The 16,314-nt window shown below is 45.2% G+C and overlaps 1 protein-coding gene across 2 annotated transcripts in view; it reads left to right on the forward strand.

Annotated features, from left to right (window-relative positions):
* Positions 1 to 16,314, forward strand: part of ZBTB9 (zinc finger and BTB domain containing 9) — a 76,670-nt gene that overhangs the window by 30,313 nt on the left and 30,043 nt on the right. For both annotated transcript variants that reach the window (XR_015152990.1, XR_015152991.1), the window contains exons 2-3: positions 5,711 to 5,817; positions 6,396 to 6,613. The gene's annotated coding sequence lies outside the window, so the exon portion shown is untranslated. The remainder of the gene's footprint in view (positions 1 to 5,710; positions 5,818 to 6,395; positions 6,614 to 16,314) is intronic.

The following is a 16,314-nucleotide window of genomic DNA, read 5'->3' on the forward strand; positions in this document are numbered from 1 at the left end:
ACCTGTGTCTCCTGCAGGCGGATTCTCCACCACTGAGCCACCAGAAAAGCCTGATTTTATTTATTTTTTAAGAATATATTTATTTACTTGGCTGTGCTGGGTCTTCATTGCAGCATTCAGGATCTTTTAGTTGCGGCATGGGGGATCTAGTTTCCCAACCCAGGGTCCAACCCGGGGCCCCTGCATTAGGAGCACAGAGTCTTAGCAACTAGACCTCCAGAGGAATCCAGCCATCCCACATTTCTCATGTTCTCCTGAGGGCTGTTAGGATATTAGTCCAACATTCTGCTGAAGTTCAGGTGTCTACAGTAACAGCAGAAGTATTTCCACCGGGACAGAGACCTGTTCCTTGTGAATGTATGCAGTGCCCCTTTGTAAGTGCTTATTAAGGATTTGTTCATAATCCACTCCCAGTTTTGTTGGTGGCAATTCCTCCAAGATCTCTGAGGCAGTTCTCTCACTCGGCTGGGATGTAATTCATCAGGGCCAGGAGATTCAAGAAGACTTGCAGCCTTCACTGTTTATCTGAGGAGGGTATTTATCCTTCACACCAGCAATCACTAGCCTGGTAAAGCCCTCTTCAGAGTCCAGTCCAGCCTCTCTGCTTCTGGAAGGCAGTAATACAGTGTTTTTCCAGTGGGAGGGGTGGGGGGCAGGAGGGGTGTCCCTGCGCCTTTAATGAATTATGAAACTCATTAAGCAGGTCGGGACCAGTGTTTCCTTTTACATAAAATGCAAAGGATAGAAAGAATCAGAGAGCACTGTAGCTAGCAGGAGTACATGTTTTATAAAATTTCCTTTCAGTTATACCTATGTGTTCTGGATCTAAAATACATCTCTTTTACTGAAGGTCATCCCCAAAAGTTTAAAAGTTACTGGCATAGTGATTAAATCGGTTCTCTCAAGTCAGCCAGGGGACTCTGGGCAAATTACTCAACCTAACAGAATTTCCTCATCGGTCAAACAAGATTGGGGCACCCATCTCCTTGTGTTGTTCTGAGGATTAAATGACACAAGAAGTGAAAACTGCTTGGTTCAGCACCCAGAATGGAATGTGTACAGAAGATGCTTTAAAGACAAGCGCGCCTGGCCTTGTTCGTTTCTCATTCCCAGCGCTGTTAATTCACTTCCTACCTTCTATTTTCGGCAGTCTGGAGAAGAAAGTCTGCGACTTTCTAGCAATCCTGGATTTTATGGATGTTATCTTATGTCAGAGGGTTTCAAGGCTCGTAAACCTGCTTCTTCCGCGGCTCGAGGCTGGCGCCGCCTGCACTTTAGGGGCGGTCCGGCGCGCCTGGCCCACCGTCTGCGGTTGGAGTTCAGCCTTCCGGGGCCCCTCTGGTTACGTGGGTAGGGGTGATGATGACTGCTTTGTTTCAAACCTAGGTTTTCTCCTTCCTTTTCCTCTGACGGAAGCCCTTCCTCCCATCCTTGTAAGCTTTCTCCCGACTCCTGGGGTTCAAGGTGCTTCTTTCTCCTCCTCCCAGCATCCCAGCCCCCTGGCGCGGGCTGGCGGGCTGAGGTGCGCTCAGCCCATCGCCCCAGCTCGATTCAGGCACCGCCCTCACTGTTATGGGGCTGGGGGCGCTGGAGGGCGCCCAGCGGTAACCCCTCTCCCGGCCCTGCGGGGCAGGAAAGTCTGACTACAAGCCCACCTCCTCCCAGGAGCAGGCACCTGGTTGGTGCTTTATGGCCCACGTGAAAGCTCCTGGCTCACTCAGCCCCTCATTCAATCAGGGACTTCACATGAAGTGCTGAGGATACAGGGTGATTAAGAATGGATCCCTGCTTTAAAAAAACTCAGTCTTTAATGCCGCCCCTCAAAATATTTAAGCAGCTGGTGTGGTGGATACAGGCTTCTCAGCCTGCCAATGCAGGAGACGTGGGTTCTGTCCCTGGGTTGGGAAGATCCCCTGGAGAAGGGAATGGTTACTCACTCCAGCACTCCTGCCTGGAGAGTTCCATGGACAGAAGAGCCTGGTGGGCCACAGTCCATGGGGTGGCAAAGACTGAGAGACTAACACGAGAAACCATAACGGAAAATAATATTTTTAAAAAGAATGTATAGGAACTCCCTTGGTGGTCCGGTGGCTGAGACTTCTCATTCCTAATGCAGAGGCCTGGGTTCCATCCCTGGTCAGGGAACTGGATCCCACATACCGTAACAAAAGATTCTGCATGCCACTACGAAGACCCAACACAGCCAAATAAATAAACATTTAAAAAATGATAATAATGTTTTTTAAAAAAGAATGTATATATAACTGAGTCACTTTGCTATACAACAGTAATTAACGCAACATTATAAATCAAATATATTTCAATTAAAAATGTTAAAAATCAAATATGTTAGCATTTATAAAGTAAGGAACAGAATCAGGATCCAAGAAATTTAAGGGGCAAAGTTTGATTTTTAAAAGGACTGGTACCATTTCAAGGGTTTTCCTCTTAAGTTGTATATAAAACAGGAACTATCCTCATTTTTATTTTCAGATAACATATTTGGTACCATGTGTTGAGAGGGTCACAGGATGCTGGGGCATCACTTGGAGGCCATGCCGAATGCAACATCATACCAACAAAACCCTGCATTATAAAGAAGTCCACTCCACTTCTGGAGATAGGTCCCTAAAAGTGACTGTGGGGCTTTCTCCTCTCTCCACAACTAGCAAAGGAGCATCACTTAGAAAAAGCTTTGCAATTGGTGTATCAGTTGGCAATTAAATGTATACTTCTCAAATAATCCAAGGCTATACACCTTCTTTAAAAAAATGCCATAATAAAAGTTTTAATTCAACAGGTATTGTAAGGCTTTTTAGTTTTTGCTAAATGATGGATGTGCTTTTGTATCTCATGATTTTACTTTGTATTTCCTTGATTACTAAAGAGTTCAGCATGTGTCTTTTTTATGTTTATTGGCCACTTTTTTATATATAAAGATCTGATCAAGTCTTTTTAGGGCTTCCCAGGTGGCAGTATTGGCACTTCATGGCACATAGATGAGGAAACAATGGAAACAGTGACAGATTTTATATTCTTGGGCTCCAAAATCACTGTGGTTGGTGACTGGAGCCATGAAATTAAAAGACACTTGCTTCTTGAAAGAAAAGCTATGACAAACCTGGGCAGCATATTAAAAAGCAGAGACATTACTTTCCAACAAAGGTCCATCTAGTCAAAGCCATGCTTTTTCGAGTTGGACCATAAAGAAGGCTGAGCTCCAAAGAATTGATGCTTTTGAACTGTGGTTTTGGAGAAGACTCTTGAGAGTCCCTAGGACTGCAAGGAGATCCAAACAGTCAATCCTAAAGACAGTCCTGAATATTCATTGGAAGGACTGATGCTGAAGCTGAAACTCCAATACTTTGGCTATTTGATGCAAAGAACTAACTCCTTGGAAAAGACCCTGTTGCTGGGAAAGATTGAAGGCAGGAGGAGAAGAGGGCAACAGAGGATGAGATGGTTGGATGGCATCTCTGACTCAATGGACATGGGTTTGAGCAAGCTCAGGGTGATGGTGAAGGACAGGAAAGCCTGGCGTGCTGCAGCCCGTGGGTCTCAAAGAGTCGGACACGACTAAGTTACTGAACGACAACAAGGTGTTGTTACTGCAATAGCAGTAAAGAAGTCTTCCCTGGTATCAGCTGGTAAAGAATCTGCCTGCAATGCAGGAGACCTGGGTTTGATCCCTGGGTCTGGAAGATCCCCTGGAGAAGGAAATGACAACCCACTCCTGTATTCTTGTCTGGGAAATCCCATCAACAGAGGAGTCTGGTGGGCTACAGTCCATGGGGTGGCACAAGAGTCAGATGCGACTTAGTGACTTAACAACAATAACAACAAATTATTTACTCTTTAACTTATTGGAGCTCTTTACATATTATGGATTCCCGTTCTTTATTACATGAATTGCAATTGTCTTTTCTCATTTGTGGCTTCTCTTTTCATTTCCTTTTTGGTTTCATGTAGAAATTCTTTACTTTAACATAGTCTAATTCATGAGTTTTTCCCTGTATGGTTTATGCTTTTATGTGAATTTTTAGATGACTCCTTCCTAGATCATAAACATATTCTCCTATATTGTCTTCTAAAACCCTTATAGGTTTGCTTTTCATCCTTGGATTAAAAATTCTTAGATTTTTAATTCTGAGTTTGGTGTGGGGTAGGGATTCATTTTAAGTTATTTTTATGTGAATGCCATTCCTCCCTGCACTGTTTACCAAAACTTCACCTTTCCTCAATTTCTCTGCAATACCACCTCTTATATCAGGCGTTCATATGCGTGGATCTGTTTCTATGGCCATTTGTCTCTGTACCAGTTCAACATTGTCTGAATTTTGTAGCTTCATGAAAAGTCTTGATATCTTTAGGCCAACTCTCCTCTCATTGTTTTTCTTCTCAAAAGGCATGGTTAGAGCTAGGCTTTGATCTTTATAAAGTAACTATTTGATTAGATATTTATCTAATAAAAATAGATATTTTTCTACAACCTTTCTTTAGCCAAAAATAGGTTATGTTTAAAAAAAATCTGTGCTTTACCAGTCATGTGGACTTTGTGTGTCACATTCAGTTCCAAAAGAAATTGATGTTCATTATGGGAAGATCAGCTGAGCAGAGACCTAATGCTCTGCTCAAACATTAGAGTTGAGTCCCCGGCCTATCTTATCCTCAGTAAGAAGTGTATATAACATGAGGTTGACTTTAAAAATAGTCACAACCTGAATGTTAAGAGTTACATTTTATTCAGTGGGGATTTTTATGACTTCAAGCCCAGGAGACCGCATTTCAAGTAACCCTGGGAGAACTGCTCCCAGGAGACGAGAGAAGGAATCAGGTTATATAGAAGTTTGTTACAAAGGGCAGGTAGTCTGAACGTCAAAAGCATTTTTATGAATTAAAGAAAACCAGATACCTCAAGTTAAGGAATTTAGCACTTTTCTATATATGGGAAGATGCAAGAGTCTGGGCTCACTGATATCATTCCTTTCACATGCATCTCAGCTATCTGGGGTCAGTGTCCTGTGATTTTTCACATCCTGAGTTCCTCAGTGCTCACCATAGGGAGTGGCTGCAGCTAATGGCTGCTGATCACGCAGGTCTTCTTCTCCTTCCTGAGTGCCCTGGAGGGCTGGAAGCGCTGATGACTGTGACATCCCTGTTTACTGCTATGGCAGGAAATAGTCCGTTTCTTAATAAGTAGAAGTGTTTGTATCCATTTCATGGCTTAAAGTGTATCTGAAGGTGGGAGGATGGAAGGAGGTCACGGGGCTGGCGCTGGTACTGGAGGTGACATACCACCAGCCCCTGCAGCATTTCTTCAGCTCGGGCTGGCTGAAAGGGACAGAAGAGAAAACTGAGGGGAGGGGGACTCAAAGGACACCCTTCAGTTTGGCATCCTTCAGGCTGGGAATGAGGACAGAGAAGGGGAAGAGCTGGGAGGTGGCAAGCGATGGCTGGGGATGGTAGAAAATGGCAAGACAAACCTATGGCAGGAAGGTGGCATGCAGTCCATTGTCAGAGAGTCAAATAAGGCCAGAAACCCTCCGTCTGCGTCTCCCCACCCCCGCCCAGTGCTGTGCAGGGGCCGGAGCTCACAGGACAGCTCCTGTAGCTAGCTGGTGGCAGTGGTTCTCCTAGACATTACCTAGCAACTGCTCAGAACAAAGATGCAGAAGAGAACTGATTGTTTCTCCCTTCCTTTCTCCTCCAGTTTGTTCCATCAGCTGTGTTAGACAGGATGGTGGCCGATCCTTGCCATCACGGAGTTACCTTCATAGCCTCATGATGGGCCCCAAACAAGTGGATTGAAAGAACAAGGTATGCAGCTTACTTGGGGGTGTGCCTCAGAAAATCTTTTTGAAAAAATTAAATTTCAACCAACTTGAAATACATCCTCCCCCACAAGCCATTTTCCTCCAGGTGCTATCCCTTTCCAGTGAGTCATTTTATCCTGGCATCAACATCTTTGTCTGCACATCACAACCTGGCCTACTCTGGCCACGGCCCCTTCTTAAGACCTGCTGTTCTCTTCTGTTCAAGGCTGAGAGTCACGCTACCATTCCCCAAAGGGCACCCCTGTTTGAGTCCCTGTCTAAGCAATCCTGTGCAAAGACCTGGGGTGGGCTTTTACCATTGGAGATCTGGACACTGGCCTGAATGCCAAACCTAGTGTAGGTGTCCTGCAGGTAAGACCATCTCTTTCTCCTGGAAGCTGGGGAAGTGGGTGTAGTCTGGGAGGACAAGTCTCTGGCTGCAGGAGGACATGCAATCTATTTTATGGATGACCACCTCAGTACCAAAGGCAGTGCAGTCTCTGCAAGCCTTCAGCATAGTCTTCAGGGCTTCCCGAGGTGCTCACAGGAGCTCCGGCACATTTTACCTTTGTTCTTTTCTAGCTCCTGCCCACCTGCCCTGCCAATGCTGTCTCCCCAACCCCCAGCCAAGCTCGTGTGGCTTCCAGGTGTCTAGAGACCTGACGCCCACTGCAGTGGCTGATTCCAGAAAGGCCACGGCTGTGCAACAGGAATACCGTGCTACAACTGCCTCCCCGCCGCCTCCTTCTCCTCCTTCTGAGAACGTGTGTGTGTGTGGGCGCCGCATCCGACACAGAGAGGTGGGTGAGACAGGATCCTTGCTTTCATCAGGCAGGCGTGACTCAGTCTTAGCCTCTAGCTCTACACACGCTCACCGTCTGCACTCCCTCTGCCCCCGTTCTCTCTGGAACAGCTCACATGCTTCACTACCATCCTTGCACTGACACAACCTGTAGTGAGTGGGTTGAATGGTGCCCTGCAAAAGATGCCTCCACATCCCAACCCCAGAAACCTATGAATGTTAACTAATCTGGGGGTAAAAAGGTGTTTGCAGATATAATTAAGAATCTTGAGATTGTCCTGGATTATTGGGTGATCTCTGAATCCAATGGTGAGTGTCCCGAGAGACACAAGCAGAAGAAAGGGCCTTGTTGGGACTTCCCTGGGGGTCCAGTGGCTACGAATCCCCCTGCCAACGCAGGGGACACAGGTTCCATCCCTGGTCTGGGAGGATCTCACGTGCCTCAGGGCAACTAAGCCTGCACACCACAACTACTGAGCCTGAGTACCCTAGAGCCCGCGTTCTGTAACTAAAGAGGAGCCCCTGCTCACCCCAACTAGAGAAAGCTGGTGCACAGAAACGAAGGCCCAGCGCAGCCAAAAATAAATTTTAAAAAAAAGAAAGAAAGAATAGACGGCCTTGTGAAGGAGGAGGAGAATGGAGCTCTACAGCCACAAACCAAGTGACATCTGGAGCCTCCAGGTGCTGAAGGAGGCAGAATGAGACCCCCTAGAGCCTCGGCAGGAGCCTGGCCCTGCTGGCACCTTGGTCTTGGACATCTGGCCTCCAGAATGGTGAAGATAAATTCCCGTTGTTTTAAGACACCAGCTGGTAGAGATCTGTCACGGTGGCCCCAGGGAGCTAATATGCTACCCTTCGACAAACCCTGTGTCCCAATCCACGCCCTGCCCTGAGCCACTCGATGGCAGCACATGGGGGTGAGTGCCCCACCCTTCAGACACTCCTTTCACTCTGCTTCCCGACTCCACAGAACACTTTCACAATCTTTCACGCTGGATCCCTCATTTCCTCATCCTGACTTCTAAATGTTGGAGGCCCCCAGCTCAGCTTTCATGCATCCCCTCGGTGAGAGACTTCCCTGGTGTTGCAGTAGCTAAGACTCTACTCCCAATGCAGGAGGCCAGGGCTTGATGCTTGGTTGTGGAATTAGGTCCCACATGCCGCAACAAAGATCCAGTACAGCCAAATAAATAGTGTAAATAATTTTTTTTAAATGCCCTTGGTAAAAGCACCCAGTTCCTGACTCTAAACCATCTGCGTGATGACTCTTCCAAACTTACCTCGGCAGGAGCTTGGCACACAGTAGGGGCTCAAAAACTACTTGGAGGGGTTCCCTGGTGGCTTAGTGGTTAGGGTTCTGGGCTTTCACTACCATTGCTCAGGTTCAGTCCCTGCCCAGGGAACTAAGACTGCAAGACTGTATACATTGCAGCCAAATAAAGAAAATCCAAAAAATAAAGCTGAAAAAAAAGAAAAATCCTTGAAGAGTGGGTCTTTTCACATAAATCGCCATTTTTATGTGTTTACCACATTCACTTTGAAAGCACTTTTAGATATCCTGTCTTGCTCTTCTCTGACAAGCCCTTGGGCACCAGCCCTTCAGCGATTTTGTGGTAGAACCCAGGTGGTGGGATCGTCCACATGTGGCCTGCTGACCCGGACCCCCTCTGGGAAGGTTCTGCTCCGCTGATCAGGCTCTTCTAGGATTTCTCTGCAGAAGGAACCAGTCAAGCATGACTCCACCTTTGGATCATTAAGGCTTCTAAGAGGCTTTCTCTACAACACGGGTTGGCAAAGTATGACCTGTGGGCCATCTGGCTGGCTGCCTGTTTCTGTAGTTTTCCTGGAACGCAGCCACACTCATCCGTGTACCGACCGTCTGGCGGCTTCCACGCTCCAACGGCAGAGCCCACAGGTCTAGCATGCTCGCTTGCTGGCCCTTTACTGAGCTCACTGGCCTGCTCTGGGACAGGTGAGCCACAGTGGAGGCTTTCCACTCCTTGTTCTGTCTGTCCTTCCATCTCCGACATCATTTCTTGGCTAGAGGAAGGTTCAACGTTCTTCCCCTTCCCTGCTCATCACCCTTGTGGGATTTGAACTCATGGGAGACATGAATCCTGCCATGTCAGTGAAGGTCTCCATGATTACTGGCAACCTTCGCACCCTCCTCCCTCCTGGCCGATGCCTCTCCCCAGAGTGGAATCTTTGATGATCCATCAGGTGGGTGTCCGTCCACGTCTGCTCTCCCGGGATTCTCTCCTGGGGGACTCTTTGATGGGCCCCGAGAGTCCAGTTTTGGCTAAGGGCTTTTCTACACCATTCTTAAGACTTCCTTATAGTATAAATTCTCTGATGGGCAATGCCATGGGGTCGATCCCCAAAGGGCTTTCCCTGCTCACCATGCATGCAAGGCTTTCCTCAGAGTGAACACTCAGAAAAACCAAGCATTGGGAGCTTTTGTACTCATGGGGCTTCTCTCTCCTGTGAACTCTGCAGTGACCAGAGGTTAATATGATATGTATGACAGCTCTTCCACACCTATGATATGCACATGGCCTACTTGGGGTGTGAACATGGGTGTGTGATGAGATGTGCCCTGTCTCTGAAATCTCTCCTACAGTCTTTATGTTCTGTTCAGCTTCTCTCTTGTGTGGACTGTTTGACCAACAATTAGAGTAACCTCCTCCTCCTGGCAGATATATTCCTTCCCAGAAGGCTGAGCACTGAAGAACTGATGCTTTCGAACTGTGGTGCTGGAGAAGACTCTTGAGAGTTCCTTAGATCAAACCAGTCAATCCTAAAGGAAATTAATCCTGAATCTTCATCGGAAAGACTGATGCTGAAGCTGAAGCTCCAATACTTTGGCCACCTGATGTGAAGAGCCGACACATTGGAAAAGACTCTGATGCTGGGAAAGATTGAAGGCAGGAGGAGAGGGGGATGAAATGGTTGGATGGCATCATTGATTCAATGGATATACGTTTGAACAAACTCTGGGAGATAGTGAAGGACAGGGAAGCCTGGCAAGCAGTCCATGGGGTCGCAAAGAGTCAAACACAACTGAGTGACCGAATAATAATCCTGTGTGCTCGTTGATGAGAAGAAAGGGCCTCATGTCTCAGAAGGTTCTTTCACACTTGTGACACCAGTGAGCATTCTCTATTATGAAGCACGGAAGGGCAGCTTGAGTGGTGGCTTCTGATGCTTTCTCCACACCCTCAGCACTCAGACTTGTCCCCACACGGTTTAGGCTGGGGACCAGGGCTACAGTTCTGCCACATTACTCACACTCTCAGGTCTTCACTCTGCAGGGGACGATCACAGCACTAGCCTGGAAACATTCCCCACACTGGCTGCTGGTGTGGGGTTTCCCTCTGGCGTGAGAACATGGATGGTGAGAACACATGTCTGTTTCTCAGCACTTTCTCACACCCCTCACATCTACAGGACTCTTTGCCAGTGGAAGTCCTCTGGGCTGCAGGAACAGGTACAAACAAACCTCTTTCCAGTGAAGCTCCTCTGCCAGGCAGCAAGTGGTGACTTCCTAGTGGATCCCTTACTGTACACACTGTATTTGCAGAATCCTTTCTTCTAAGACCTTTTGTGGTTTCTTGGGACCCATGAGATTCTACAAAATTAGCCCTCTGGGGCCTTGCTTCTAGGGGTCCTCCTGATGTCTTGCCTCCAGACCTTGTGTCCTCAGAAACACCCTGCCTTATTAAGTTGATTCCTGGTCTGCTCTCACCATCTGACAAATAACACGTGACTTGATCCTGATCCTGAGCAAAAATCAATGTGAGAAGAACAGAATAATCAAGTACAACCAAGAGAGAATGACAGCTTTAGCACGTATCTTCACAACCCTGACTAGTAAGGACAAGGGATGGGGCCAAAAACAGAAACCTCCAACAACCCACAGACAGTGTATAGTGGTGCTACATGAAGAATAAGAGGGAGGAGACAAAGGACAGGATGAAACGCATGGGGAAGAAACAGGGATGTTAGCAGATATGCAGAAATCAAGTCCACTGCCAGTAGGAAAGGAGACTGGCTGGGAGCCAAAGGTCCTTGGCGTCTTCACCACCTGCAGACTGACCAGGCATCAGGCCACTGTCCCCTCTGTGCAGGCAGCTAACCCAGAGGAGGGGAACACATGGTGAGGTGTTTCTGTGGAGGTGTCCATCAGATTCCCATCTGCTGGCTTAAAGACCAAGCAGAGACAGAGACTCGTCTGAATTAGCTCTCTACGATGGGTTCCTCAACATTGTAAATGGCACAAGGGAAGGAGCTGCCACAAGGTGGGGGGTCTAGCAGACCCCCCTCACCTGTGAGTGAGGCTTTCCATCCTCAGCTGCCTGCAGGTGTAGCACCCAGGATGCTTCCCCTTCTCCCAGGAGGATGATCAGTTTAGGTTGGGAAAAAAATGAAATTCCATTCATAGCACTGAAAACAAGAAAGGGGAGATAATGGATCACGACCAGCCTTAACCCTTCTGTCAACAGGAACCTGATGTGGCTGGAGGAACCAACAGAAGTAAGACTCCCAGGGGCAGGGTGTTCAGTACAAAGGCTGATGACGCAAGTGCCAGGGAGGTGAGGGCAGACTCAGAGCACAGGAGAGCTGCCCACCCCAGTGAGGAAAACATCTGAGCAGAACATGAGGGAGAAGCAGAAACAGCCCGCCCTCATCAGAAGGGACCACGCCGCCTACAAGGAGTCAGAAACGAAACCAACTAAACGGACACTTCAGACCACATCACTGGCACATGGGTGGCAGTAAAGACTTGGTTAGCAAGGGATGAGCTGAGTCAGACCACATTCCCCTGAGTCTCCATCACGTCCTAATGGAGGTTCTTCTCAGAGGGGTCAGTGCCCGTCCTCATGCGTGGAGGGTTATAACCACGGCCCCACTTCCTCAAATGATCCTGAAGCACGTGGTTTCTAATGCACCAGGGGGAAGAACCTGAGGGGCACAGCCAGATTCAGCAGAGTAGGGAGCGGCACTGAGTCTCGTGTTTGTGTCTGATGAGCAAGAACTCTGCTACAAAAAGCCGGGGCTCACGTCTAGGAAGACTCTTCCACAGAGAGGGCCACGGTCAGGTCTGTGCGCTCAGCAAATGTCCCAGCAAAGGAAGGTCAAGGCAAAAATTCTGTTTTCCTTCTCTATTCTCAACACCGCTGGTCACCAGGTGTGTGTGGGAGGGAAGGATTGGGTGGAGTGGGGTGTTCCTACAGCAAGCAGTTCTCACCCCACAGTTATCTCAGTTCTGACACTACCTCTACCTGGGACAGGTCAAGGGCTCTGTCCCAGAAGACCTCCTCCTCTTCCGACACCAGTCTCAAGTCCAGGCTGTCTGTCATCGGCACTTCTGATTGAATAGCTATAAACCTGAGCTTCCCACGAACCCCTCCTTATGTTGGGTTAATTTGCTAGAGCAGTTTTTGGAACTCAGAAGAACAGTAAAGGGCGTTAAAAGATAAGAGACAAGACACATAGGCAGAGCGCAGGCGCTTCTGCCCCGGGTAGACCTTGGCGAGCAGCCCTCCTGCCACGTGGGTGTATTCTTGTTCACCAGCTTCGAAGAGCTCATCACATCTCACTGTCCAAGAGTTTTTAATGAAGCCTAAGATCCAGCACCACCCCCTTCTCAGCGGTGTGACCTAATCACTTGGTCTTTCTGGGGTCTAGCCTCATCCTGAGGCCATCTAGGGGCCCCACCCTAAGTCACCTCATTAGCATAAACTCCAGTGTGCTCAAAAGGGGCTCCTTCAAGCTAACAAAAGATACTCCTTTTTTTTTTATTTTTAAACTTTACAATATTGTATTAGTTTTGCCAAATATCGAAATGGGTCCACCACAGGTATACATGTGTTCCCCATCCTGAACCCTCCTCCCTCCTCCCTCCCCATACCATCCCTCTGGGTCGTCCCAGTGCACCAGCCTCAAGCATCCAGTATCGTGCATCGAACCTGGACTGGCAACTCATTTCATTCATGATATTATACATGTTTCAATGCCATTCTCCCAAATCTTCCCACCCTCTCCCTCTCCAACAGAGTCCATAAGACTGTTCTATACATCAGTGTCTCTTTTGCTGTCTCGTACACAGGGTTATTGTTACCATCTTTCTAAATTCCATATATATGCGTTAGTATACTGTATTGGTGTTTTTCTTTCTGGCTTACTTCACTCTGTATAATAGGCTCCAGTTTCATCCACCTCATTAGAACTGATTCAAATGTATTCTTTTTAATGGCTGAGTAATACTGCATTGTGTATATGTACCACAGCTTTCTTATCCATTCATCTGCTGATGGACATCTAGGTTGCTTCCATGTCCTGGCTATTATAAACAGTGCTGTGATGAACATTGGGGTACACGTGTCTCTTTCAATTCTGGTTTCCTCGGTGTGTATGCCCAGCAGTGGGATTGCTGGATCATAAGGCAGTTCTATTTCCAGTTTTTTAAGGAATCTCCACACTGTTCTCCATAGTGGCTGTACTAGTTTGCATTCCCACCAATAGTGTAGGAGGGTTCCCTTTTTCTCCATACCCTCTCCAGCATTTATTGCTTGTAGACTTTTGGATCGCAGCCATTCTGACTGGCGTGAAATGGTACCTCATAGTGGTTTTGATTTGCATTTCTCTGATAATGTGTGATGTTGAGCATCTTTTCATGTGTTTGTTAGCCATCTGGATGTCTTCTTTGGAGAGATGTCTATTTAGTTCTTTGGCCCATTTTTTGATTGGGTAGTTTATTTTTCTGGAGTTGAGCTGTAGGAGTTGGTTGTATATTTTTGAGATTAGTTGTTTGTCAGTTGCTTCATTTGCTATTATTTTCTCCCATTCTGAAGGCTTGCTCATTTTCACCTTGCTAATAGTTTCCTTTGATGTGCAGAAGCTTTTAAGTTTAATTAGGTCCCATTTGTTTATTTTTGCTTTTATTTCCAATATTCTGGGAGGTGGGTCATAGAAGATCTTGCTGTGATGTATGTCAGAGAGTGTTTTGCCTATGTTCTCCTCTAGAAGTTTTATAGTTTCTGGTCTTAGGTTTAGATCTTTAATCCATTTTGAGTTTATTTTTGTATATGGTGTTAGAAAGTGTTCTAGTTCCATTCTTTTACAAGTGGTTGACCAGATTTCCCAGCACCACTTGTTAAAGAGATTGTCTTTAATTCATTGTATATTCTTGCCTCCTTTGTCAAAGATAAGGTGTCCATATGTGCGGGGATTTATCTCTGGGCTTTCTATTTTGTTCCATTGATCTATATTTCTGTCTTTGTGCCAGTACCATACTGTCTTGACAACTGTGGCTTTGTAGTAGAGCCTGAAGTCAGGTAGGTTGATTCCTCCAGTTCCATTCTTCTTTCTCAAGATAGCTTTGGCTATTCGAGGTTTTTTGTATTTCCATACAAATTGTGAAATTATTTGTTCTAGCTCTGTGAAGAATACCATTGGTAGCTTGATAGGGATTGCATTGAATCTATAAATTGCTTTGGGTAGTATACTCATTTTCACTATATTGATTCTTCCAATCCATGAACATGGTATATTTCTCCATCTATTAGTGTCCTCTTTGATTTCTTTCACCAGTGTTTTATAGTTTTCTATATATAGGTCTTTAGTTTCTTTAGGTAGATATATTCCTAAGTATTTTATTCTTTCTGTTGCAATGGTGAATGGAATTGTTTCCTTAATTTCTCTTTCTGTTTTCTCATTATTAGTGTATAGGAACGCAAGGGATTTTTGTGTGTTGATTTTATATCCTGCAACTTTACTATAATCATTGATTAGCTGTAGTAATTTTCTGGTGGAGTCTTTAGGGTTTTCTATGTAGAGGATCATGTCATCTGCAAATAGTGAGAGTTTTACTTCTTCTTTTCCAATTTGGATTCCTTTTATTTCTTTTTCTGCTCTGATTGCTGTGGCCAAAACTTCCAAAACTATGTTGAATAGTAATGGTGAAAGTGGGCACCCTTGTCTTGTTCCTGACTTTAGAGGAAATGCTTTCAATTTTTCACCATTGAGGATAACGTTTGCTGTGGGTTTGTCATATATAGCTTTTATTATGTTGAGGTATGTTCCTTCTATTCCTGCTTTCTGGAGAGTTTTTATCATAAATGGATGTTGAATTTTGTCAAAGGCTTTCTCTGCATCTATTGAGATAATCATATGGTTTTTATTTTTCAATTTGTTAATGTGGTGTATTACATTGATTGATTTGTGGATATTGAAGAATCCTTGCATCCCTGGGATAAAGCCCACTTGGTCATGGTGTATGATCTTTTTAATGTGTTGTTGGATTCTGATTGCTAGAATTTTGTTAAGGGTTTTTGCATCTATGTTCATCAGTGATATTGGCCTGTAGTTTTCTTTTTTTGTGGGATCTTTGTCAGGTTTTGGTATTAGGGTGATGGTGGCCTCATAGAATGAGTTTGGAAGTTTACTTTCCTCTGCAATTTTCTGGAAGAGTTTGAGCAGGATAGGTGTTAGCTCTTCTCTAAATTTTTGGTAGAATTCAGCTGTTAAGCCGTCTGGACCTGGGCTTTTGTTTGCTGGAAGATTTTTGATTACAGTTTCAATTTCCGTGCTTGTGATGGGTCTGTTAAGATTTTCTATTTCTTCCTGGTCCAGTTTTGGAAAGTTGTACTTTTCTAAGAATTTGTCCATTTCTTCCACGTTGTCCATTTTATTGGCATATAATTGTTGGTAGTAGTCTCTTATGATCCTTTGTATTTCTGTGTTGTCTGTTGTGATCTCTCCATTTTCATTTCTAATTTTATTGATTTGATTTTTCTCCCTTTGTTTCTTGAGGAGTCTGGCTAATGGTTTGTCAATTTTATTTATCCTTTCAAATAACCAGCTTTTGGCTTTGTTGATTTTTGCTATGGTCTCTTTTGTTTCTTTTGCATTTATTTCTGCTCTAATTTTTAAGATTTCTTTCCTTCTACTAACCCTGGGGTTCTTCATTTCTTCCTTTTCTAGTTGCTTTAGGTGTAGAGTTAGGTTATTTATTTGACTTTTTTCTTGTTTCTTGAGGTATGCCTGTATTGCTATGAACTTTCCCCTTAGGACTGCTTTTACAGTGTCCCACAGGTTTTGGGTTGTTGTGTTTTCATTTTCATTAGTTTCTATGCAAATTTTGATTTCTTTTTTGATTTCTTCTGTGATTTGTTGGTTATTCAGCAGCGTGTTGTTCAGCCTCCGTATGTTGGAATTTTTAATAGTTTTTCTCCTGTAATTGAGATCTAATCTTACTGCATTGTGGTCAGAAAAGATGCTTGGAATGATTTCTATTTTTTTGAATTTACCAAGGCTAGATTTATGGCCCAGGATGTGATCTATCCTGGAGAAGGTTCCATGTGCGCTTGAGAAAAAGGTGAAATTCATTGTTTTGGGATGAAATGTCCTATAGATATCAATTAGGTCTAAATGGTCTATTGTATCGTTTAAAGTTTGTGTTTCCTTGTTATTTTCTGTTTAGTTGATCTATCCATAGGTGTGAGTGGGGTATTAAAGTCTCCCACTATTATTGTGTTATTGTTAATTTCTCCTTTCATACTTGTTAGCATTTGTCTTACATATTGCGGTGCTCCCGTGTTGGGTACATATATATTTATAATAGTTATATCTTCTTCTTGGATTGATCCCTTGATCATTATGTAGTGACCATGTTTGTCTCTTTTCACAGCCTTTGTT

This window comes from Bos grunniens, chromosome 23 (genome assembly GCF_055505025.1).
Source record: "Bos grunniens cultivar Pamir isolate PY7600 chromosome 23, Bosgru_T2T1.0, whole genome shotgun sequence".
Lineage (NCBI taxonomy): Eukaryota > Metazoa > Chordata > Mammalia > Artiodactyla > Bovidae > Bos > Bos grunniens.